This window comes from Carica papaya, chromosome 8 (assembly GCF_054855325.1).
Source record: "Carica papaya isolate Zhongbai chromosome 8, ASM5485532v1, whole genome shotgun sequence".
Classification (NCBI taxonomy): Eukaryota; Viridiplantae; Streptophyta; class Magnoliopsida; order Brassicales; family Caricaceae; genus Carica; species Carica papaya.
The window spans coordinates 18,151,890-18,173,683 of record NC_142316.1 but is presented as its reverse complement, the minus strand read 5'-3'; the positions used below and the strand labels follow the sequence as shown (position 1 = coordinate 18,173,683).

The 21,794-nt window shown below is 46.5% G+C and overlaps 2 non-coding genes and 38 pseudogenes across 2 annotated transcripts; 14 read left to right on the top strand and 26 right to left on the bottom strand.

Moving 5' to 3' along the window:
* Nucleotides 1-100: 100 nt before the first annotated feature.
* Nucleotides 101-219, bottom strand: LOC148246999 (5S ribosomal RNA; annotated as a pseudogene).
* A 205-nt stretch (nucleotides 220-424) lies between these two features.
* Nucleotides 425-543, bottom strand: LOC148246998 (5S ribosomal RNA; annotated as a pseudogene).
* Nucleotides 544-778: 235 nt separating this feature from the next.
* On the bottom strand, nucleotides 779-897 carry LOC148246997 (5S ribosomal RNA; annotated as a pseudogene).
* Nucleotides 898-1,102: 205 nt separating this feature from the next.
* Nucleotides 1,103-1,221, bottom strand: LOC148246996 (5S ribosomal RNA; annotated as a pseudogene).
* Nucleotides 1,222-1,782: 561 nt separating this feature from the next.
* Nucleotides 1,783-1,900, bottom strand: LOC148246995 (5S ribosomal RNA; annotated as a pseudogene).
* Nucleotides 1,901-2,106: 206 nt separating this feature from the next.
* Nucleotides 2,107-2,225, bottom strand: LOC148246994 (5S ribosomal RNA; annotated as a pseudogene).
* Nucleotides 2,226-2,431: 206 nt separating this feature from the next.
* LOC148246993 (5S ribosomal RNA) lies at nucleotides 2,432-2,550 on the bottom strand (annotated as a pseudogene).
* Nucleotides 2,551-3,113: 563 nt separating this feature from the next.
* Nucleotides 3,114-3,232, bottom strand: LOC148246992 (5S ribosomal RNA; annotated as a pseudogene).
* Nucleotides 3,233-3,439: 207 nt separating this feature from the next.
* On the bottom strand, nucleotides 3,440-3,558 carry LOC148246991 (5S ribosomal RNA; annotated as a pseudogene).
* A 561-nt stretch (nucleotides 3,559-4,119) lies between these two features.
* Nucleotides 4,120-4,238, bottom strand: LOC148246990 (5S ribosomal RNA; annotated as a pseudogene).
* Nucleotides 4,239-5,057: 819 nt separating this feature from the next.
* LOC148246989 (5S ribosomal RNA) lies at nucleotides 5,058-5,176 on the bottom strand (annotated as a pseudogene).
* Nucleotides 5,177-6,387: 1,211 nt separating this feature from the next.
* Nucleotides 6,388-6,506, bottom strand: LOC148246988 (5S ribosomal RNA; annotated as a pseudogene).
* Nucleotides 6,507-6,711: 205 nt separating this feature from the next.
* On the bottom strand, nucleotides 6,712-6,830 carry LOC148246987 (5S ribosomal RNA; annotated as a pseudogene).
* A 207-nt stretch (nucleotides 6,831-7,037) lies between these two features.
* Nucleotides 7,038-7,156, bottom strand: LOC148246986 (5S ribosomal RNA; annotated as a pseudogene).
* A 532-nt stretch (nucleotides 7,157-7,688) lies between these two features.
* On the bottom strand, nucleotides 7,689-7,807 carry LOC148246985 (5S ribosomal RNA; annotated as a pseudogene).
* An 878-nt stretch (nucleotides 7,808-8,685) lies between these two features.
* Nucleotides 8,686-8,804, bottom strand: LOC148246984 (5S ribosomal RNA; annotated as a pseudogene).
* A 562-nt stretch (nucleotides 8,805-9,366) lies between these two features.
* On the bottom strand, nucleotides 9,367-9,485 carry LOC148246983 (5S ribosomal RNA). Its single transcript, XR_015814727.1, has one exon. It is a non-coding gene; the product is annotated as a 5S ribosomal RNA (ribosomal RNA).
* Nucleotides 9,486-9,694: 209 nt separating this feature from the next.
* LOC148246982 (5S ribosomal RNA) lies at nucleotides 9,695-9,813 on the bottom strand (annotated as a pseudogene).
* Nucleotides 9,814-10,373: 560 nt separating this feature from the next.
* On the bottom strand, nucleotides 10,374-10,492 carry LOC148246981 (5S ribosomal RNA; annotated as a pseudogene).
* Nucleotides 10,493-10,697: 205 nt separating this feature from the next.
* LOC148246980 (5S ribosomal RNA) lies at nucleotides 10,698-10,815 on the bottom strand (annotated as a pseudogene).
* A 206-nt stretch (nucleotides 10,816-11,021) lies between these two features.
* LOC148246979 (5S ribosomal RNA) lies at nucleotides 11,022-11,140 on the bottom strand (annotated as a pseudogene).
* A 209-nt stretch (nucleotides 11,141-11,349) lies between these two features.
* On the bottom strand, nucleotides 11,350-11,468 carry LOC148246978 (5S ribosomal RNA; annotated as a pseudogene).
* An 881-nt stretch (nucleotides 11,469-12,349) lies between these two features.
* On the bottom strand, nucleotides 12,350-12,468 carry LOC148246977 (5S ribosomal RNA; annotated as a pseudogene).
* A 558-nt stretch (nucleotides 12,469-13,026) lies between these two features.
* Nucleotides 13,027-13,145, bottom strand: LOC148246976 (5S ribosomal RNA; annotated as a pseudogene).
* Nucleotides 13,146-13,634: 489 nt separating this feature from the next.
* LOC148246975 (5S ribosomal RNA) lies at nucleotides 13,635-13,753 on the bottom strand (annotated as a pseudogene).
* A 561-nt stretch (nucleotides 13,754-14,314) lies between these two features.
* LOC148246974 (5S ribosomal RNA) lies at nucleotides 14,315-14,433 on the bottom strand (annotated as a pseudogene).
* A 94-nt stretch (nucleotides 14,434-14,527) lies between these two features.
* Nucleotides 14,528-14,646, top strand: LOC148246973 (5S ribosomal RNA; annotated as a pseudogene).
* A 561-nt stretch (nucleotides 14,647-15,207) lies between these two features.
* LOC148246972 (5S ribosomal RNA) lies at nucleotides 15,208-15,326 on the top strand (annotated as a pseudogene).
* A 562-nt stretch (nucleotides 15,327-15,888) lies between these two features.
* LOC148246971 (5S ribosomal RNA) lies at nucleotides 15,889-16,007 on the top strand. The gene has a single exon (XR_015814811.1). It is a non-coding gene; the product is annotated as a 5S ribosomal RNA (ribosomal RNA).
* A 559-nt stretch (nucleotides 16,008-16,566) lies between these two features.
* On the top strand, nucleotides 16,567-16,684 carry LOC148246970 (5S ribosomal RNA; annotated as a pseudogene).
* Nucleotides 16,685-16,888: 204 nt separating this feature from the next.
* On the top strand, nucleotides 16,889-17,007 carry LOC148246969 (5S ribosomal RNA; annotated as a pseudogene).
* A 563-nt stretch (nucleotides 17,008-17,570) lies between these two features.
* Nucleotides 17,571-17,689, top strand: LOC148246968 (5S ribosomal RNA; annotated as a pseudogene).
* A 205-nt stretch (nucleotides 17,690-17,894) lies between these two features.
* LOC148246967 (5S ribosomal RNA) lies at nucleotides 17,895-18,013 on the top strand (annotated as a pseudogene).
* A 562-nt stretch (nucleotides 18,014-18,575) lies between these two features.
* On the top strand, nucleotides 18,576-18,694 carry LOC148246966 (5S ribosomal RNA; annotated as a pseudogene).
* Nucleotides 18,695-18,898: 204 nt separating this feature from the next.
* On the top strand, nucleotides 18,899-19,017 carry LOC148246965 (5S ribosomal RNA; annotated as a pseudogene).
* Nucleotides 19,018-19,580: 563 nt separating this feature from the next.
* LOC148246964 (5S ribosomal RNA) lies at nucleotides 19,581-19,699 on the top strand (annotated as a pseudogene).
* A 204-nt stretch (nucleotides 19,700-19,903) lies between these two features.
* Nucleotides 19,904-20,022, top strand: LOC148246963 (5S ribosomal RNA; annotated as a pseudogene).
* Nucleotides 20,023-20,231: 209 nt separating this feature from the next.
* LOC148246962 (5S ribosomal RNA) lies at nucleotides 20,232-20,350 on the top strand (annotated as a pseudogene).
* Nucleotides 20,351-20,912: 562 nt separating this feature from the next.
* LOC148246961 (5S ribosomal RNA) lies at nucleotides 20,913-21,031 on the top strand (annotated as a pseudogene).
* A 560-nt stretch (nucleotides 21,032-21,591) lies between these two features.
* On the top strand, nucleotides 21,592-21,710 carry LOC148246960 (5S ribosomal RNA; annotated as a pseudogene).
* The last annotated feature ends 84 nt before the right edge of the window (nucleotides 21,711-21,794 follow it).

The following is a 21,794-nucleotide window of genomic DNA, read 5'->3' as shown; positions in this document are numbered from 1 at the left end:
GTAAAATGCCACGGCACCGTGACTCACATTTGCGAATAAATCTGCGGACCATAATTAAAGTCGCGCGTAACGTCGAACGGCACATCTGAAAAAAAGAAAATGGGTGCAACACGAGAACTTCCCAGGAGGTAACCCATCATTGTACTACTTTCGCCAAAGCACACTTAACTGCGGAGTTTTGATGGGATCCGGTGCATTTGTGCTGGTGTGACCGCACCTGTTTAATTTCGTGCTGAAAATACATACATTCCTTCTTCCCTCCCCCCCTCCCATCATATGTTTCCTTGTGCGTTCACACTGCACCTCTCCTTCTCGTTCTAATATCGATTAAAATGCCCCTAATTCTGGACTCACATTTGCGTATAAACCAGCGGACCATAGTTCCAGTCACGCGTAACGTCGAACGACTCGTCTGAAAAAAAAATTAGTGCGACACGAGGACTTCCCAAGAGGTCACGCATCCGAGTACTACTCACGCCCAAGCACACTTAACTGCAGAGTTCTGATGGGATCCAGTTCATTAGTGCTGGTATGATCGCACCCGTTTAATACCGCGCTGCAAATACATAAACTCCGTCTCCTTTCTTTCCCCTCCCGTCATTTGTTTCCTTGTGCGTGCGCACTGCACCTCCCGTGCTCGTTCTAATATCAAGTAAAATACTACGGTGCCGTGACTCACATTTGCGAATAAACCTGAGGACCATAATTCAAGTTGCGCGTATCGTCGAAAGAATCATCTGCAAAAGAATGGGTGCAACACGAGTACTTCCTAAGAAAATGGGTGAAATATAAGGACTTCGCAGGAGGTCACCCATACGAGTACTTTTCTCGCCCAAGCACCCTTAACTGCGGAGTTCTGATAGAATCCGTTGCATTAGTGCTGGTATGATCGCACCTGTTTAATTTCGCGCTGCAAATACATACACTCCTTCTCCTTTCTTCCCCCTCCCGTCAATTGTTTCCTTGTGCATTCACAATGCACCTCTCATTCTCGTTCTAATATCGATTAAAATGCCCCTGCTTCTTGACTCACATTTGCGTATAAACCAGCGGACCCTAGTTCCAGTCGCGCGTAACGTCGAACGACCCGTTTGAAAAAAAATTGTTGCGACACGAGGACTTCCCAGGAGGTCACCCATCCGAGTACTACTCTCGCCCAAGCACACTTAACTGCGGAGTTCTGATGGCATCCGGTGCATTAGTGGTGGTATGATCGCACCCGTTTAATTTCGCGCTGCAAATACATAAACTCCTTCCCCTTTCTTCCCCCTCCTGTTATTTGCTTCCTTGTGCGTGCGCACTGCACCTCCCGTGCTCGTTCTAATATCAAGTAAAATGCTACGGTGCCGTGACTCACATTTGCGAATAAACCTGAGGACCATAATTCAAGTCACGCGTATCGTCGAAAGAATCATCTGCAAAAAAATGGGTGCAACACGAGGACTTCCTGAGAAAATGGGTGAAATATAAGGACTTCGCATGAGGTCACCCATCCTAGTGCTACTCTCGCCCAAGCACCCTTAACTTGTGGAGTTCTGATAGAATCCGTTGCATTGGTGCTGGTATGATTGCTCATGTTTCATTCTGCGCTGCAAATACATACACATTTTCTCCCTCCATCCCACCTCCCGTCATTTGTTTCCTTCTGCGTGCATTCTGCATCTCTCCTTCTCGTTCTAATAACGATTAAAATGCCCCTGCTTCTTGACTCACATTTGCGTATAAACCAGTGGACCCTCGTTCCAGTCGCGCGTAACGTCGAATGACCCATCTGAAAAAAAATTGTTGCGATACGAGGACTTCCCAAGAGGTCATCCATCCGAGTACTACTCTCGCCCAAGCACACTTAACTGCAGAGTTCTGATGGGATCCAGTACATTAGTGCTGGTATGATGCCACTTGTTTAATTTTGCGCTTCAAATACATACACTCCTTCTCTTTTCTTCCTCTCCGCGTCATTTGTTTCCTTCTTCGTGCGCACTGCACCTCCCGTACTCGTTCTAATATCAAGTAATATGCCCTGGCACCGTGACTCACCTTTGCAAATGAACCAGCGGTTTATAATTCCATTCGCGCGTAACGTCGAACAACCCATCCGAAAAAAAATAGGTGCAACACGAGGGCTTCCCAAGTGGTCACCCATCTGAGTACGACTCTCGCCCAAGAACACTTAACTGCGGAGTTCTGATGGGATCCGGGGCTTTAATGCTGGTATGATCGCACCTGTTTAATTTCGCGCTGCAAATAAATACACTCCTTCTCTTTTCTTCCCCCTCCCGTCAATTGTTTCCTTGTGCATTCACACTGCACCTCTCATTCTCGTTCTAATATCGATTAAAATGCCCCTGCTTCTTGACTCACATTTGCGTATAAACCAGCGGACCCTAGTTCCAGTCGAGCGTAACGTCGAACGACCCGTCTGAAAAAAAAATTGTTGCGACACGAGGACTTCTCAGGAGGTCACCTATCCGAGTACTACTCTCACCCAAGCACACTTAACTCTGGAGTTCTGATGGGATCCGGTGCATTAGTGGTGGTATGATCGCACCCGTTCAACTTCGCGCTGCAAATACATAAACTCCTTCCCCTTTCTTCCCCCTCCCGCCATTTGTTTCCTTGTGCGTGCGCACTGCACCTTCCGTGCTCGTTCTAATATCAAGTAAATTGCTACGGTGACGTGACTCACATTTACGAATAAACCTGAGGACCATAATTCAAGTCGCGCGTATCGTCGAAAGAATCATCTGCAAAAAAATGGGTGCAACACGAGGACTTCCTAACAAAATGGGTGAAATATAAGGACTTCGCAGGAGGTCACCCATCCTAGTGCTACTCTCGCCCAAGCACCCTTAACTTGCGGAGTTCTGATAGAATCCGTTGCATTGGTGCTGGTATGATTGCTCATGTTTCATTCTGCGCTGCAAATACATACACTTTTTCTCCCTCCATCCCCCCTCCCGTCATTTGTTTCCTTGCGCGTGCACTCTGCATCTCTCTTTCTCGTTCTAATATTGATTAAAATGCCCCTGCTTCTTGACTCACATTTGCGTATAAACCAGTGGACCCTAGTTCCAGTCGCGCGTAACGTCGAACGACCCGTCTGAAAAAAAAAATTAGTTCAACAAGAGGACTTCCCCGGAGGTCACCTATCCGAGTACTACTCTCGCCCAAGCACACTTAACTGCGGAGTTCTGATGGGATCCAGTGCATTAGTGCTGGTATGATCGAAACTGTTTAATTTCGCGCTGCAAATACATAAACTCCTTCTCCTTTCTTCCCCCTCCCGTCATTTGTTTCCTTGTGCGTGCGCACTGCACCTCTCGTTCTCGTTCAAATATCAAGTAAAATGCCACGACACCGTGACTCACATTTGCGAATAAATCTCCGGACCATAATAAAAGTAGCGCGTAACGTCGAACGGCACATCTGAAAAAAACAATGGGTGTAACACGAGAACTTCCCAGGAGGTAACCCATCATTGTACTACTTTCGCCAAAGCACACTTAACTGCGGAGTTCTGATGGGATCCGGTGCATTTGTGCTGGTATGATCGCACCCGTTTAATTCTGCGCTGCAAATACATAAACTCCTTCTCCTTTCGTCCCCCTCCTGTCATTTGTTTCCTTGTGCATGCGCACTGCACCTTCCGTGCTCGTTCTAATATCAAGTAAAATGCTACGGTGCCGTGACTCATATTTGCGAATAAACCTGCGGACCATAAATCAAGTCGCGCGTAACGTCGAAAGAATCATCTGCAAAAAGATGGGTGCAACACGAGGACCTCCTAAGAAAATGGGTGAAATATAGGGACTTCGCAGGAGGTCACCCAACCGAGTACTTTTCTCGTCCAAGCACCCTTAACTGCGGAGTTCTGATAGAATCCGTTGCATTAGTGCTGGTATGATCCCTCATGTTTCATTCTGCACTGCAAATACATACACTCTTTCTCCTCCCATCCCCCCTCCCGTCATTTATTTCCTTGTGCGTGCACTCTGCATCTCTCTTTCTCGTTCTAATATCAATTAAAATGCCCCTGTTTCTTGACTCACATTTGCGTATAAACCAGTGGACCCTCGTTCCAGTCGCGCGTAACGTCGAATGACCCGTCTAAAAAAAAAATTAGTGCGACATGAGGACTTCCCAGGAGGTCACCCATCCGAGTACTACTCTCGCCCAAGCACACTAAACTGCGGAGTTCTGATGGGATCCGATGCATTTGTGCTTGTATGATCGCACCTGTTTCATTTCGTGCTGAAAATACATACACTCCTTCTCCTTCCCTCCCCCTCCCCTCAATTGTTTCCTTGTGCGTTCACACTGCACCTCTCCTTCTCGTTCTAATATCGATTAAAATACCCCTGCTTCTTGACTCACAATTGCGTATAAACCAGCGGACCCCAGTTCCAGTCGCGCGTAACGTCGAACGACTCGTCTGAAAAAAAATTGGTGCGACACAAGGACTTCCCAGTGCATTAGTGCTGGTATGATCGCACCTGTTTCATTTCGCGCTGCAAATACATACACTCCTTCTCCTTTCTTCTCCCTCCCGTCATTTGTTTCCTTGTGCGTGCGCACGACACCTCCCGTGCTCGTTCTAATATCAAGTAAAATGCTACGGTGCTGTGACTCACATTTGCGAATAAACTTGAGGACCATAATTCAAGTCGCGCGTATCGTCGAAAGAATCATTTACAAAAAAATGGGTGCAACACGAGGACTTCCTGAGAAAATGGGTGAAATATAAGGACTTCGCATGAGGTCACCCATCCTAGTGCTACTCTCGCCCAAGCACCCTTAACTTGTGGAGTTCTGATAGAATCCGTTGCATTGGTGCTGGTATGATTGCTCATGTTTCATTCTGCACTGCAAATACATACACATTTTCTCCCTCCATCCCCCCTCCCGTCATTTGTTTCCTTCTGCGTGCACTCTGCATCTCTCCTTCTCGTTCTAATAACGATTAAAATGCCCCTGCTTCTTGATGCACATTTGCGTATAAATCAGTGGACCCTCGTTCCAGTCACGCGTAACGTCAAACGACCCGTCTAAAAAAAAAATTAGTGCGACACAACGACTTCCCAAGAGGTCACCCATTCGAGTACTACTCTCGCCCAAGCACACTTAACTGCGGAGTTCTGATGTGATCCGATGCATTAGTGCTGGTATGATCGCACCTGTTTAATTTTGCGCTGCAAATACATAAATTCCTTCCCCTTTCTTCCCCCTCCCGTCATTTGTTTCCTTGTGCGTGCGCACTGTACCTCTCTTTCTCGTTCAAATATCAAGTAAAATGCCACGGTGCCGTGACTCACATTTGCGAATAAATCTGCGGACCATAATTAAAGTCGCGCGCAACGTCGAACGACACATCTGAAAAAAAGAAAATGGGAGCAACACGAGAACTTCCCAGGAGTTAACCCATCATTGTACTACTTTCCCCAAAGCACACATAACTGCGGAGTTCTGATGGGATCCGGTGCATTTGTGCTGGTGTGACCGCACATGTGTAATTTCGTGCTGAAAATACATACACTCCTTCTTCCCTCCCCCCCTCCCATCATTTGTTTCCTTGTGGGTTCACACTGCACCTCTCCTTCTCGTTCTAATATCGATTAAAATGCCCCTGATTCTTGACTCACATTTGCGTATAAACCAGCGGACCATAGTTCCAGTCGCGCGTAACGTCGAACGACCCATCTGAAAAAAAATTGTTGCGATACGAGGACTTCCAAAGAGGTCACCCATCCGAGTACTACTCTCGACCAAGCACAGTTAACTGCAGATTTCTGATGGGATCCAGTGCATTAGTGCTGGTATGATGCCACTTGTTTAATTTTGTGCTTCAAATACATACACTCCTTCTCTTTTCTTCCTCATCCCGTCATTTGTTTCCTTGTGCGTGCGCACTGCACCTCCTGTACTCGTTCTAATATCAAGTAAAATGCAACGGCGCCGTGACTCACATTTGCGAATAAACCTACGGACCATAAATCAAGTCGCGTGTAACGTCGAAAGAATCATATGCAAAAAGATGGGTGCAACACGAGGACCTCCCAAGAAAATGGGTGAAATATAAGGACTTCGAAGGAGGTCACCCATCCGAGTACATTTCTCGCCCAAGCACCCTTAACTGCGGAGTTCTGATAGAATCCGTTGCATTAGTGCTGGTATGATCCCTCATGTTTCATTCTGCACTGCAAATACATACACTCTTTCTCCTCCCATCCCCCCTCCCGTCATTTGTTTCCTTGTGCGTGCACTCTGCATCTCTTTTTCTCGTTCTAATATCAAGTAATATGCCCCGGAACCGTGACTCACCTTTGCAAATGATCCAGCGGTTTATAATTCTATTCGCGCGTAACGTCGAACAACCCATCCGAAAAAAAATTGGTGCAACACGAGGGCTTCCCAAGTGGTCACCCATCCGAGTGCTACTCTCGCCCAAGCACACTTAGCTGCAGAGTTCTGATAGAATCCGTTGCATTAGTGCTGGTATGATCGAACCTGTTTAATTTCGCGCTGCAAATACATACACTCCTTCTCCTTTCTTCCCCCTCCCGTCATTTGTTTCCTTGTGCGTTCACACTTCACCTCTCATTCTCGTTCTAATATCGATTGAAATGCCCCTGCTTCTTGACTCACATTTGCGTATAAACCAGCGGACCCTAGTTCCAAACGCGCGTAACATCAAACGACCCGTCTGAAAAAAAATTGGTGCGACACGAGGACTTCCTAGGAGGTCACCCATCCGAGTACTAATCTCGCCCAAGCACACTTCACTGCGGAGTTCTGATGGGATCAGGTGCATTAGTGCTAGTATGATCGCACCTGTTTAATTTCGCGCTGCAAATACATAAACTCATTCCCCTTTCTTCCCCCTCCCGTCATTTGTTTCCTTGTGCATGCGCACTGCACCTCTAGTTCTCGTTCAAATATCAAGTAAAATGCCACGGCGCCATGACTCACATTTGCGAATAAATCTGCGGACCATAATTAAAGTCGCGCGTAACGTCGAACGGCACATCTGAAAAAAAAAATGGGTGCAACACGAGAACTTCCCATGAGGTAACCCATCATTGTTCTACTTTCGCCAAAGCACACTTAACTGCGGAGTTCTGATGGGATCCGGTGCATTTGTGCTGGTTTGACCACACCTGTTTAATTTTGTTCTGAAAATACATACACTCCTTCTTCCATCCCCCCTCCCATCATTTGTTTCCTTGTGCGTTCACACTGCACCTCTCCTTCTCGTTCTAATATCGATTAAAATGCCCCAAATTCTTGACTCACATTTGCGTATAAACCAGCGGATCATAGTTCCAGTCGCGCGTAATGTCGAACGACCCATCTGAAAAAAAATTGTTGCGATACGAGGACTTCCCAAGAGGTCACCCATCCAGGCACTACTCTCGCCCAAGCACACTTAACTGCAGAATTCTGACGGGATCCAATGCATTAGTGCTGGTATGATGCCACTTGTTTAATTTTGCGCTTCAAATACATACACTTCTTCCCTTTTCTTCCTCCTCCCGTCATTTGTTTCCTTGTGCGTGCGCACTGCACCTCCCGTTCTCGTTCAAATATCAAGTAAAATGCCACGGCGCCGTGACTAACATTTGCGAATAAATCTGCGGACCATATTTAAAGTCGCACGTAACGTCGAACGGCACATCTGAAAAAAAAAAAAATTGGTGCAACACGAGAACTTTCCAGGAGGTAACCCATCATTGTACTACTTTTGCCAAAGCACACTTAACTGTGGAGTTCTGAAGGGATCCGGTGCATTTGTGCTGGTGTGACTGCACCTGTTTAATTTCGTGCTGAAAATACATACACTCCTTCTTCCCTCCCCCCTCCCATCATTTGTTTCCTTGTGCGTTCACACTGCACCTCTTTTTCTCGTTCTAATATCGATTAAAATGCCCCTTTTTCTTGACTCACATTTGCGTATAAACCAGCGGACCATAGTTCCAATCGCACGTAACGTCGAACGACCCATCTGAAAAAAAATTGTTGCGATACGAGGACTTCCTAAGAGGTCACCCATCCGAGCACTACTCTCCCAAGCACACTTAACTGCAGAGTTCTGATGGGATCCAGTGCATTAGTGCTGGCATGATGCCACTTGTATAATTTTGCGCTTCAAATATATACACTCCTTCTCTTTTCTTCCTCCTCCCGTCATTTGTTTCCTTGTGGGTGCGCACTGCACCTCTTGTACTCGTTCTAATATCAAGTAAAATGCCACGGTGCCGTGACTCACATTTGCGAATAAACCTGCGGACCATAAATCAAGTCGCGCGTAACGTCGAAAGAATCATCTGCAAAAAGATGGGTGCACCACGAGGACCTCCCAAGAAAATGGGTGAAATATAAGGACTTCGCAGGAGGTAACCCATGCTAGTACTACTCTCGCCCAAGCACCCTTACCTACGGAGTTCTGATAGAATCCGTTGCATTAGTGCTGGTAAGATCGCACCTGTTTCATTTCTTGCTGAAAATACATACACTCATTCTCCTTCCTTCCCCCTCCCATCAATTGTTCCTTGTGCGTTCACACTGCACCTCTCCTTCTCGTTCTAATATCGATTAAAATGCCCCTGCTTCTTGACTCACATTTGCGTATAAACCAGCGGACCCTAGTTCCAGTCGCGCGTAACGTCGAACGACCTGTCGGAAAAAAAATTGGTGCGACACGAGGACTTCCCAGGAGATCACCAATCCGAGTACTACTCTCGTCAAAGCACACTTAACTGCGGAGTTCTGATGGGATCCGGTGCATTAGTGCTGGTATGATCGCACCCGTTTAATTCCGCACTGCAAATACATAAACTCCTTCTCCTTTCTTCCCCCTCCCGTCATTTGTTTCCTTGTGCGTGCGCACTGCACATCCCGTGCTCCTTCAAATATAAAGTAAAATGCTAGGGTGCCGTGACTCACATTTGCGAATAAACATGAGGACCATAATTCAAGTCGCGCGTATCGTCGAAAGAATCATCTGCAAAAAAATGGGTGGAACACGAGGACTTCCTAAGAAAATGGGTGAAATATAAGGACTTCGCATGAGGTCACCCATCCTAGTGCTACTCTCGCCCAAGCACCCTTAACTTGCGGAGTTCTGATAGAATCCATTGCATTGGTGCTGGTATGATTGCTCATGTTTCATTCTGCGCTGCAAATACATACACGTTTTCTCCCTCCATCCCCCCTCCCGTCATTTGTTTCCTTCTGCGTGCACTCTGCATCTCTCCTTCTCGTTCTAATATCGATTAAAATGCCCCTGCTTCTTGACTCACATTTGCGTATAAACCAATGGACCCTAGTTCCAGTCGCGCGTAAAGTCGAACGACCCGTCTGAAAAAAAAATTAGTGCGACACGAGGACTTCCCAAGAGGTCACCCATCCGAGTACTACTCTCGCCCATGCACACTTGACTACGGAGTTCTGATGGGATCCGGTGCATTAGTGCTGGTATGATCGCACCTGTTTAATTTTGCGCTGCAAATACATAAACTCCTTCTCCTTTCTTGCCCCTCCCGTCATTTGTTTCCTTGTGCGTGCACACTGCACCTCTCGTTCTCGTTCAAATATCAAGTAAAATGCCACGACACCGTGACTCACATTTGCGAATAAATCTCCGGACCATAATAAAAGTAGCGCGTAACGTCGTACGACACATCTGAAAAAAAGAAAATGGGTGCAACACGAGAACTTCCCACGAGGTAACCCATCATTGTACTACTTTCGCCAAAGAACACTTAACTGCGGAGTTCTGATGGGATCCGGTGCATTTGTGCTGGTATGATCGCACCCGTTTAATTTTGCGCTTCAAATACATAAACTCATTCCCCTTTCTTCCCCCTCCCGTCATTTGTTTCCTTGTGCGTGCGCACTGCACCTCCTGTTCTCGTTCTAATATCAAGTAAAATGCCACGGCGCCGTGACTCACATTTGCGAATAAACCTTAGGACCATAATTCAAGTCGCATGTAACGTCGAAAGAATTATCTGCAAAAAAATGGGTGCAACACGAGGGCTTCACAAGAAAATGGGTGAAATATAAGGACTTCGCAGGAGGTAACCCATGCTAGCACTACTATCGCCCAAGCACCCTTACCTACGGAGTTCTGATAGAATCCGTTGTATTAGTGTTAGTATGATCCCTCATGTTTCATTCTGCACTGCAAATACATACACTCTTTCTCCTTCCGTCCCCCCTCCCGTCATTTGTTTCCTTGTGCGTGCACTCTGCATATCTCTTTCTCGTTCTAATATCAAGTAATATGACCCGGCACCGTGACTCACCTTTGCAATTGAACCAGCGATTTATAATTCCATTCACGCGTAACGTCGAACAACCCATCCGAAAAAAAATTGGTGCAACACGAGGGCTTCCCAAGTGGTCACCCATTCGAGTACTACTCTCGCCCAAGCACACTTAACTACGGAGTTCTAATGGGATCTGGAGCTTTAGTGCTGGTATGATCAGACCTGTTTAATTTCATGCTGCAAATACATACACTCATTCTCATTTTTTCCCCCTCCCATCATTTGTTTCCTTGTGCGTTCACACTTCACCTCTCATTCTCGTTCTAATATCGATTAAAATGCCCCTGCTTCTTGACTCAGATTTGCGTATAAACCAGCGGACCCTAGTTCCAGACGTGCGTAACATCGAACGACCCGTCTGAAAAAAAATTGGTGCGACACGAGGACTTCCCAGGAGGTCAACCATCCGAGTACTAATCTCGCCAAGCACACTTAACTGCGGAGTTCTGAAGGGATCCGGGGCTTTAGTGCTGGTATGATCGCACCAGTTTAGTTTCGCGCTGCAAATACATATACTCCTTCTCTTTTCTTCCCCCTCCCGTAATTTGTTTCTTTGTGCGTGCACTCTGCATCTCTCTTTCTCGTTCTAATATCGATTAAAATGCCCCTTCTTCTTGACTCACATTTGCGTATAAACCAGTGGACCCTAGTTCCAGTCGCGCGTAACGTCGAACGACCCGTCTGAAAAAATAATTAGTGCGACACGAGGACTTCCCAAGAGGTCTCTAATCCGAGTACTACTCTCGCCCAAGCACACTTAACTGCGGAGTTCTGATGGGATCCGGTGCATTAGTGATGGTATGATCGCACCTGTTTAATTTCGCGCTGCAAATACATAAACTCCTTCTCCTTTCTTCCCCCTCCCGTCATTTGTTTCCTTGTGCGTGCGCACTGCACCTCTCGTTCTCGTTCAAATATCAAGTAAAATGCCACGGCGCCGTGACTCACATTTGCGAATCAATCTGCGGACCATAATTAAAGTCGCGCGTAACGTAGAACGACACATCTGAAAAAAAGAAAATGGTTGCAACACGAGAACTTCCCATGAGGTAACCCATCATTGTACTACTTTCGCCAAACCACACTTAACTGCGGAGTTCTGATGGCATCCGGTGCATTTGTGCTGGTGTGACCGCACCTGTTTAATTTCGTGCTGAAAATACATACACTCCTTCTTCCCTCTCCCCTCCCATCATTTGTTTCCTTGTGCATTCACACTGCACATCTCCTTCTCGTTCTAATATCGATTAAAATGCCCTTGATTCTTGACTCACATTTGCGTATAAACCAGCGGACCATAGTTCCAGTAGCGCGTAACGTCGAACGACATATCCGAAAAAAAATTGTTGCGATACGAGGACTTCCCAAGAGGTCACGCATCCGAGTACTACTCTCGCCCAAGCACACTAAACTGCAGAGTTCTGATGGGATCGAGTGCATTAGTGCTGGTATGATGCCACTTGTTTAATTTTGCGCTTCAAATACATACACTCCTTCTCTTTTCTTCATCCTCCCGTCATTTGTTTCCTTTTGCGTGCGCACTGCACCTCCCGTTCTCGTTCTAATATCAAGTAAAATGCCACGGTGCCGTGACTCACATTTGCGAATAAACATGCGGACCATAAATCAATTCGCGCGTAACGTCGAAAGAATCATCTGCAAAAAGATGGGTGCAACACGAGGACCTCCCAAGAAAATGGGTGAAATATAAGGACTTCGCAGGAGGTCACCCATCCGAGTACTTTTCTCGCCCAAGCACCCTTAACTGCGGAGTTCTGATAGAATCGTTGCATTAGTGCTGGTATGATCCCTCATGTATCATTCTGCACTGCAAATACATACACTCTGTCTCCTTCCATGCCCCCTCCCGTCATTTGTTTCCTTGTGCGTGCACTCTGCATCTCTGTTTCTCGTTCTAATATCAAGTAATATGCCCCGGCACCGTGACTCACCTTTGCAAATGAACCAGCGGTTTATAATTCCATTCGCGCGTAACGTCGAACAACCCATCCGAAAATATATTGATGCAACACGAGGGCTTCCCAGGTGGTCACCCATCCGAGTACTACTCTCGCCCAAGCACACTTAACTGCGGAGTTCTGATGGGATCCGGAGCTTTATTGCTGGTATGATCGCACCTGTTTAATTTTACGCTTCAAATACATACACTCCTTCTCCTTTCTTCCCCCTCCCGTCATTTGTTTCCTTGTGCGTTCACACTTCACCTCTTATTCTCGTTTTAATATCGATTAAAATGCCCCTGCTTCTTGACTCACATTTGCGTATAAACCAGCGGACCCTAGTTCCAGAGACGCGAAACGTCGAACGACCCGTCTGAAAAAAAATTGGTGCGACACGAGGATTTCACAAGAAAATGGGTGAAATATAAGGATTTCGCAGGAGGTAACCCATGCTAGTACTACTCTCGCCCAAGCACCCTTACCTACGGAGTTCTGATAGAATCCGTTGCATTAGTGCTGGTATGATTGCACCTGTTTCATTTCGTGCTAAAAATACATACACTCATTCTCCTTCCCTCCCCCACCCATCAATGGTTTCCTTGTGCGTTCACACTGCACCTCTCATTCTCGTTCTAATATCGATTAAAATGCCCTGCTTTTTGACTCACATTTGCGTATAAACAAGCGGACCCTAGTTCCAGTCGCGCGTAACGTCGAACGACCCGTCTGAAAAAAAATTTTTGCGACACGAGGACTTCCCAGGAGGTCACCCATCCGAGTACTAATCTCGCCCAAGCACACTTAACTGCGGAGTTCTGATGGGATCTGGTGCATTAATGCTGGTATGATCGCATCCATTTAATTACGCACTGCAAATATATAAACTCCTTCTTCTTTCTTCCCCCTCCCGTCATTTGTTTCCTTGTGCGTGCGCACTGCACCTCTCGTGCTCGTTCTAATATCAAGTAAAATGCTACGGTGCCGTGACTCGCATTTGCGAATAAACCTGAGGACCATAATTCAAGTCGCGCGTATCGTCGAAAGAATCATCTGCAAAAAAATGGGTGCAACACGAGGACTTCCTAACAAAATGGGTGAAATATAAGGACTTCGCAGGAGGTCACCCATCCTAGTGCTACTCTCGCCCAAGCACCCTTAACTTGCTGAGTTCTGATAGAATCCGTTGCATTGGTGCTGGTATGATTGCTCATGTTTCATACTGCACCTCTCCTTCTCGTTCTAATATCGATTAAAATGCCCCTGCTTCTTGGCTCACATTTGCGTATAAACCAGCGGACCCTAGTTCCAGTCCCGCGTAACGTTGAACGACCCGTCTGAAAAAAAATTGGTGCGACATGAGGACTTCCCAGGAGGTCACCCATCCGAGTACTACTCTCGCCCAAGCACACTTAACTGCGGAGTTCTGATGGGATCCGGTGCATTAGTGCTGGTATTATCGCACCCATTTAATTTTGCGCTGTAAATACATAAACTCCTTCTCCTTTCTTCCCCCTCCCTTCATTTGTTTAATTGTGCGTGCCCACTGCACCTCCTGTGCTCGTTTTTAATATCAAGTAAAATGCTACGGCGCCGTGACTCACATTTGTGAATAAACCTGAGGACCATAATTCAAGTCGCGAGTAACGTCGAAAGAATCATCTGCAAAAAAATGGGTGCAAAACGAGGACTTCACAAGAAAATGGGTGAAATATAAGGGACTTCGCAGGAGGTAACCCATGCGAGTACTACTCTCGCCCAAGCACCCTTACCTACGGAGTTCTGATAGAATCCGTTGCATTAGTACTGGTATGATCGCACCTGTTTCATTTCGTGCTGAAAATACATACACTCCTTCTCCTTCCCTCCCCCTCCTATCAATTGTTTCCTTGTGCGTTCACACTGCACCTCTCCTTCTCGTTCTAATATCGATTAAAATGCCCCTGCTTCTTGACTCACATTTGCGTATAAACCAGCGGACCCTAGTTCCAGTCGCGCGTAACGTCGAACGACCCGTCTGAAAATAAATTGGTGCGACACGAGGACTTCCCAGGAGGTCACCCATCCGAGTACTACTCTCTCCCAAGCACACTTAACTGCGGAGTTCTGATGGGATCCGGTGCATTAATGCTGGTATGATCACACCCATTTAATTTTGCGCTGCAAATACATATATTGGTGCAACACGGGAGGGGGGATGGAAGGAGAAAAAGTGTATGTATCTGTAGTGCAGAATGAAACATGAGGGATCATACCAGCACTAATGCACCGGATCCCATCAGAACTCCGCAGTTAAGTGTGCTTGGGCGAGAGTAGTACTCGGATGGGTGACCTCTTGGGAAGTCCTCCTGTCGCACCAATTTTTTTTCAGACGGGTCGTTCGACGTTACGCGCGTCTGGAGCTAGGGTCCGCTAGTTTATACGCAAATGTGAGTCAAGAAGCAGGGGCATTTTAATCGATATTAGAACGAGAAGGAGAGATGCAGAGTGCACGCAAAAGGAAACAAATGACGGGAGGGGGGATGGAGGGAGAAAAAGTGTATGTATTTGCAGCGCAGAACGAAACATGAGCAATCATACCAGCACCAATGCAACGGATTCTATCAGAACTCCGCAAGTTAAGGGTGCTTGGGCGAGAGTAGCACTAGGATGGGTGACCTCCTGCGAAGTCCTTATATTTCACCCATTTTCTTAGGAAGTCCTCGTGTTGCATCCATTTTTTTGCAGATGATTCTTTCGACGATACGCGCGACTGGAACTGTGGTCATCAGGTTTATTCGCAATTGTGAGTCATGGCACTATAGCATTTTACTTGATATTAGAACGAGCACGGTAGGTGCAGTGCGCACGCACAAGGAAACAAATGACGGCAGGGGGAAGAAAGGAGAAGGAGTTTATGTATTTGCAGCGCAAAATTAAACAGGTGCGATTATACCAGCACTAATGCATCGGATCACGTCAGAACTCTGGAGTTAAGTGTGCTTGGGCGAGAGTAGTACTGGGATGGGTGACCTCCTCGGAAGTCCTCGTGTCGCACTAATTTTTTTTTCAGACGGCTCGTTCCACATTACGCACGACTGGAACTAGGGTCCACTGGTTTATACGCAAATGTGAGTCAAGAAGCAGGGGCATTTTAATCGATATTAGAACGAGAAGGAGAGATGCAGAGTGCACGCAAAAGGAAACAAATGACGGGAGGGGGGATGGAGGGAGAAAAAGTGTATGTATTTGCAGCGCATAATGAAACATGAGCAATCATAGCAGCACCAATGCAACGGATTCTATCAGAACTCTGCATGTTAAGGGTGCTTGGGCGAGAGTAGCTCTAGGATGGGTGACCTCCTTCGAAGTCCTTATATTTCACAAATTTTCTTAGGAAGTCCTCTTGTTGCACCCATTTTTTTGCAGATGATTCTTTCGACAATACGCGCGACTGGAACTATGGTCCTCAGGTTTATTCGCAAATGTGAGTCACGGCACCATAGCATTTTACTTAATATTAGAACGAGCACGGGAGGTGCAGTGCGCACGCACAAGAAAACAAATGACGGGAGGGGGAAGAAAGGAGAAAGAGTTTATGTATTTGCAGCGCGGAATTAAAATGGTGCGATCATACCAGCACTAATGCACCGGATCCCATCAGAATTCCGCAGTTAAGTGTGCTTGGGCGAGAGTAGTACTCGGGTGGGTGACCTCCTGGGAAGTCCTTGTGTCGCACAAATTTATTTTCAGATGGGTCGTTCGACGTTACGCGCGACTTGAACTAGGGTCCGCTGGTTTATACGCAAATGTGAATCAAGAAGCAGGGGCATTTTAATCGATATTAGAACGAGAAGGAGAGGTGCAGTGTGAACGCACAAGGAAACAATTGATGGGAGGGGGAGGGAAGGAGAAGGAGTGTATGTATTTTCAGCACGAAATGAAACAGGTGCGATCATAACATCACTAATGTAACGGATTCTATCAGAACTCCGTAGGTAAGGGTGCTTGGGCGAGAGTAGTACTAGCATGGGTTACCTCCTGCGAAGTCCTTATATTTCACCCATTTTCTTGTGAAGTTCTCGTGTTGCACCCATTTTTTTGCAGATGATTTTTTCGACGTTACGCGCGACTTGAATTATGGTCCTCAGGTCTATTCGCAAATGTGAGTCACGGCACCGTAGTATTTTACTTGTTATTAGAACGAGCACGGGAGGTGCAGTACGCACGCACAAGGAAACAAATGACGGGAGGGGGAAGAAAGGAGACGGAATTTATGTATTTGCAGCGTAAAATTAAACGGGTTCGATCATACCAGCACTAATGCACTGGATCCCATCAGAATTCGCAGTTAAGTGTGCTTGTGCGAGAGTAGTACTCGGATGGGTGACCTCTTGGGAAGTCCGTGTGTTGCACCAATTTTTTTTCAGACGGGTCGTTCGACGTTACGCGGGACTTGAACTATGGTCCGCTGGTTTATACGCAAATGTGAGTCAAGAATAAGGGGTATTTGAATCGATATTAGAACGACAAGGAGAGGTGCAGTGTGAACGCATAAGGAAACAAATGATGGGAGGGGGAGAGGGAAGAAGGAGTGTATGTATTTTAAGCACGAAATTAAACAGGTGCGGTCACACCAGAACAAATGCACCGGATCCCATCAGAACGCCGCAGTTAAGTGTGCTTTGGCGAAAGTAGTACAATGATGGGTTACCTCCTGGGAAGTTCTTGTGTTGCACCCTTTTTCTTTTTTTCAGATGTGCCGTTCGACGTTATGCGCGACTTTAATTATGGTCCACAGATTTATTCGCAAATGTGAGTCACGGCGCCGTGGCATTTTACTAGATATTTGAACGAGAACGAGAGGTGCAGTGCGCACGCACAAGGAAATAAATGACGGGAGGGGGAAGAAAGGAGAAGGAATGTATGTATTTTCAGCACGAAATGAAACAGGTGCGATCGTATCTGCACTAATGCAACGGATTCTATCAAAACTCCGTAGGTAAGGGTGCTTGGGCGAGAGTAGTACTAGCATGGGTTACCTCTTGCGAAGTCCTTATATTTCACCCATTTTCTTGTGAAGTCCTCGTGTTGCACCCATTTTTTTGGAGATAATTCTTTCGACGTTACACGCGACTTGAATTATGGTCCTCAGGTTTATTCGCAAATGTGAGTCACGGCGCTGTAGCATTTTACTTGATATTAGAACGAGAATGGGAGGTGCAGTGCGCACGCACAAGGAAACAAATGACGGGAGGGGGAAGAAAGGAGAATGAGTTTATGTATTTACAGCGCAAAATTAAACAGGTGCGATCATACCAGCACTAATGCACCGGATCCCGTCAGAACTCCGCAGTGAAGTCTGCTTGGGCGAGATTAGTACTCGGATGGGTGATCTCCTGGGAAGTCCTCGTGTCGCACCAATTTTTTTTCAAACGGGTCGTTCGACGTTACGCGCGTCTGGAACTAGGGTCCGGTGGTTTATATGCAAATGTGAGTCAAGAAGCAGGGGCATTTTAATCGATATTAGAACGAGAACGAGAGGTGCAGTGTGAACGCACAAGGAAACAAATGACGGGAGGGGGAAGAAATGAGAATGAGTGTATGTATTTGCAGCACGAAATTAAACAGGTGCGATCATACCAGCACTAAAGCTCCGGATCCCATCAGAACTCCGCAGTTAAGTGTGGTTGGGCGAGAGTAGTACTCGGATGGGTCAGCACTTGAGAAGCCCTCGTGTTGCACCTATTTTTTTTTCGGATGGGTTGTTCAAAGTTACGCGCGAATGGAATTATAAAGCGCTGGTTCATTTGCAAAGGTGAGTCACGGTGCCGGGGCATATTACTTTATATTAGAATGAGAAAGAGAGATGCAGAGTGCACGCACAAGGAAACAAATGAAGGGAGGGGGGATGGAGGGAGAAAAAGTGTATGTATTTGCAGCGCAGAACGAAACATGAGCTATCATACCAGCACCAATGCAACGGGTTCTATCAGAACTCCGCAAGTTAAGAGTTCTTGGGCGAGAGTAGCACTAGGATGGGTGACCTCCTGCGAAGTCCTTATATTTCACCCATTTTCTTAGGAAGTCCTCGTGTTTCACCCATTTTTTTGTAGATGATTCTTTCGACGATACGCGCGACTTGAATTATGGTCCTCAGGTTTATTCGCAAATGTGAGTCACGGCACCGTAGTATTTTACTTGATATTAGAACGAGCACGGGAGGTGCAGTGCGCACGCACAAGGAAACAAATGACGGGATGGGGAAGAAAGGAGAAGGAGTTTATGTATTTGCAGTGCGAAATTAAACGGGTGCGATCATACCAGTACTAATGCACTAGATCTTATCAGAACTCAACAGTTAAGTGTGCTTGGGCGAGAATAGTACTCGGATGGGTGACCTCCTGGGAAGTCCTCGTGTCGCACCAATTTTTTTTCAGACTTGTCATTCGACGTTACGCGCGACTGGAACTAGGGTCTGCTGGTTTATACGCAAATGTGAGTCAAGAATCAGGGGCATTTTAATCGATATTAGAACGAGAAGGAGAGGTGCAGTATGAACGCACAAGGAAACAAATGATGGGAGGGGGGGAGGGAAGAAGGAGTGTATGTATTTTCAGCACGAAATTAAACAGGTGCGGTCACACCAGCACAAATGCACCGGATCCCATCAGAACTCCGCAGTTAAGTGTGCTTTGGCGAAAGTAGTACAATGATGGGTTACCTCATGGGAAGTTCTCGTGTTGCACCCTTTTTCTTTTTTTCAGATGTGCCGCTCAACGTTACGCGCGACTTTAATTACGGTCCGCAGATTTATTCGCAAATGTGAGCCACGGCGCCGTGACATTTTACTTGATATTTGAACGAGAACGAGAGGTGCAGTGCGCACGCACAAGGAAACAAATGACGGGAGGGGGAAGAAAGGAGAAGGAGTGTATGTATTTGTAGCGCGAAATGAAACAGGTACGATCATACCTGCATTAATGCAACGGATTCTATCAGAACTCCGTAGGTAAGGGTGTTTGGGCGAGAGTAGTACTAGCATGGGTTACCTCCTGCGAAGTCCTTATATTTCACCCATTTTCTTGTGAAGTCCTCGTGTTGCACCCATTTTTTTGCAGATGATTCTTTCGACGTTACGCGCGACTTGAATTATGGTCCTTAGGTTTATTCGCAAATGTGAGTCACGGCGCTGTAGCGTTTTACTTGATATTAGAACGAGAACGGGAGGTGAAGTGCGCACGCACAAGGAAACAGATGACGGGAGGGGGAAGAAAGGGGAATGAGTTTATGTATTTGCAGTGCAAAATTAAAGAGGTGCGATCATACCAGCACTAATGCACCGGATCCCATCAGAACTCCGCAGTGAAGTGTGCTTGGGCGAGATTAGTACTCAGAGGGGTGACCTCTTGGGAAGTCTTCGTGTCGCACCAATTTTTTTTCAGACGGGTCGTTCGACGTTATGCGCGTCTGGAACTAGGGTCCGCTGGTTTATACGCAAATGTGAGTCAAGAAGTAGGGGCATTTTAATCGATATTAGAACGAGAATGAGAGGTGAAGTGTGAACGCACAAGGAAACAAATGATGGGAGGGGGGAAGGGAAGAAGGAGTGTATGTATTTTCAGCACGAAATTAAACAGGTGCGGTCACACCAGCACAAATGCACCGGATCCCATCAGAACTCCGCAATTAAGTGTGCTTTGGCGAAAGTAGTACAATGATGGGTTACCTCCTGGGAAGTTCTCGTGTTGCACCCATTTTCTTTTTTTCAGATGTGCCATTCGACGTTACGCGCGACTTTAATTATGGTCCGCAGATTTATTCGCAAATGTGAGTCACGGCGCCGTGACATTTTACTTGATATTTGAGCGGGAACGAAAGGTGCAGTGCGCACGCACAAGGAAACAAATGACGGGAGGGGGAAGAAAGGAGAAGGAGTTTATGTATTTGCAGTGCGAAATTAAACAGGTGTAATCATATCAGCACTAATGCACCGGATCCCATCAGAACTCCGCAGTTAAGTGTGCTTGGGCGAGAGTAGTACTCGGATGGGTTACCTCTTGGGAAGTCCTCGTGTCGCACTAATTTCTTTTTCAGACGGGTCGTTCGACGTTACTCGCGACTGGAACAAGGGTCCACTGGTTTATACGCAAATGTGAGTCAAGAAGCAGGGGCATTTTAATCGATATTAGAACGAGAAAGAGAGATGCAGAGTGCACGCATAAGGAAACAAATGACGGGAGGGGGGATGGAGGGAGAAAAAGTATATGTATTTGCAGCGCAGAATGAAACATGAGCAATCATACCAACACCAGTGCAACGGATTCTATCAGAACTCCGCAAGTTAAGGGTGCTTGGGCGAGAGTAGCACTAGGATGGGTGACCTCCTGCGAAGTCCTTATATTTCACCAATTTTCTTAGGAAGTCCTGGTGTTGCACCCATTTTTTTGCAGATGATTCTTTCGACGATATGCGCGACTTGAATTATGGTCCTCAGGTTTATTCGCAAATGTTAGTCACGGCACCGTAGCATTTTACTTGATATTAGAACGAGCACGGGAGGTGCAGTGCGCACGCACAAGGAAACAAATGACGGGAGGGGGAAGAAAGGAGAAGGAGTATATGTATTTGAAGCGCAAAATTAAACGGGTGCGATCATACCAGCATTAATGCACCGGATCCCATCAGAACTCCGCAGTTAAGTGTGCTTTGGCGAGAGTAGTACTCGGATTGGTGACCTCCTGGGAAGTCTTCGTGTCGCACCAATTTTTTTTCAGACGGGTCGTTCGACGTTACGCGCGACTGGAACTAGGGTCCGCTGGTTTATACGCAAATGTGAGTCAAGAAGCAGGGGCATTTAAATCTATATTGGAACGAGAAGGAGAGGTGCAGTGTGAACGCACAAGGAAACAATTGATGGGAGGGGGAGGGAAGGAGAAGGAGTGTATGTATTTTCAGCACGAAATGAAACCGGTACGATCTTACCAGCACTAATGCAACGGATTCTATCAGAACTCCGTAGGTAAGGGTGCTTGGGCGAGAGTAGTACTAGCATGGGTTACCTCCTGCGAAGTACTTATATTTCAACCATTTTCTTCTGAAGTCCTCGTGTTGCACCCATTTTTTTTGGAGACGATTCTTTCGACGTTACGCGCGACTTGAATTATGGTCCTTAGGTTTATTCGCAAATGTGAGTCACGGCGCCATGGCATTTTACTTGATATTAGAACGAAAACGGGAGGTGCAGTGCGCACGCACAAGGAAACAAATGACGGGAGGGGAAAGAAAGGGGAATGAGTGTATGTATTTGCAGCGCGAAATTAAACAAGTGCGATCATACAAGCACAAATGCACCAGATCCCATCAGAACTCCGCAGTTAAGTGTGCTTTGGCGAAAGTAGTACAATGATGGGTTACCTCGTGGGAACTTCTCGTGTTGCACCCATTTTCTTTTTTTCAGATGTGCCGTTCGACGTTACGCGCGACTTTAATTTTGGTTCGCAGATTTATTCGCAAATGTGAGTCACGG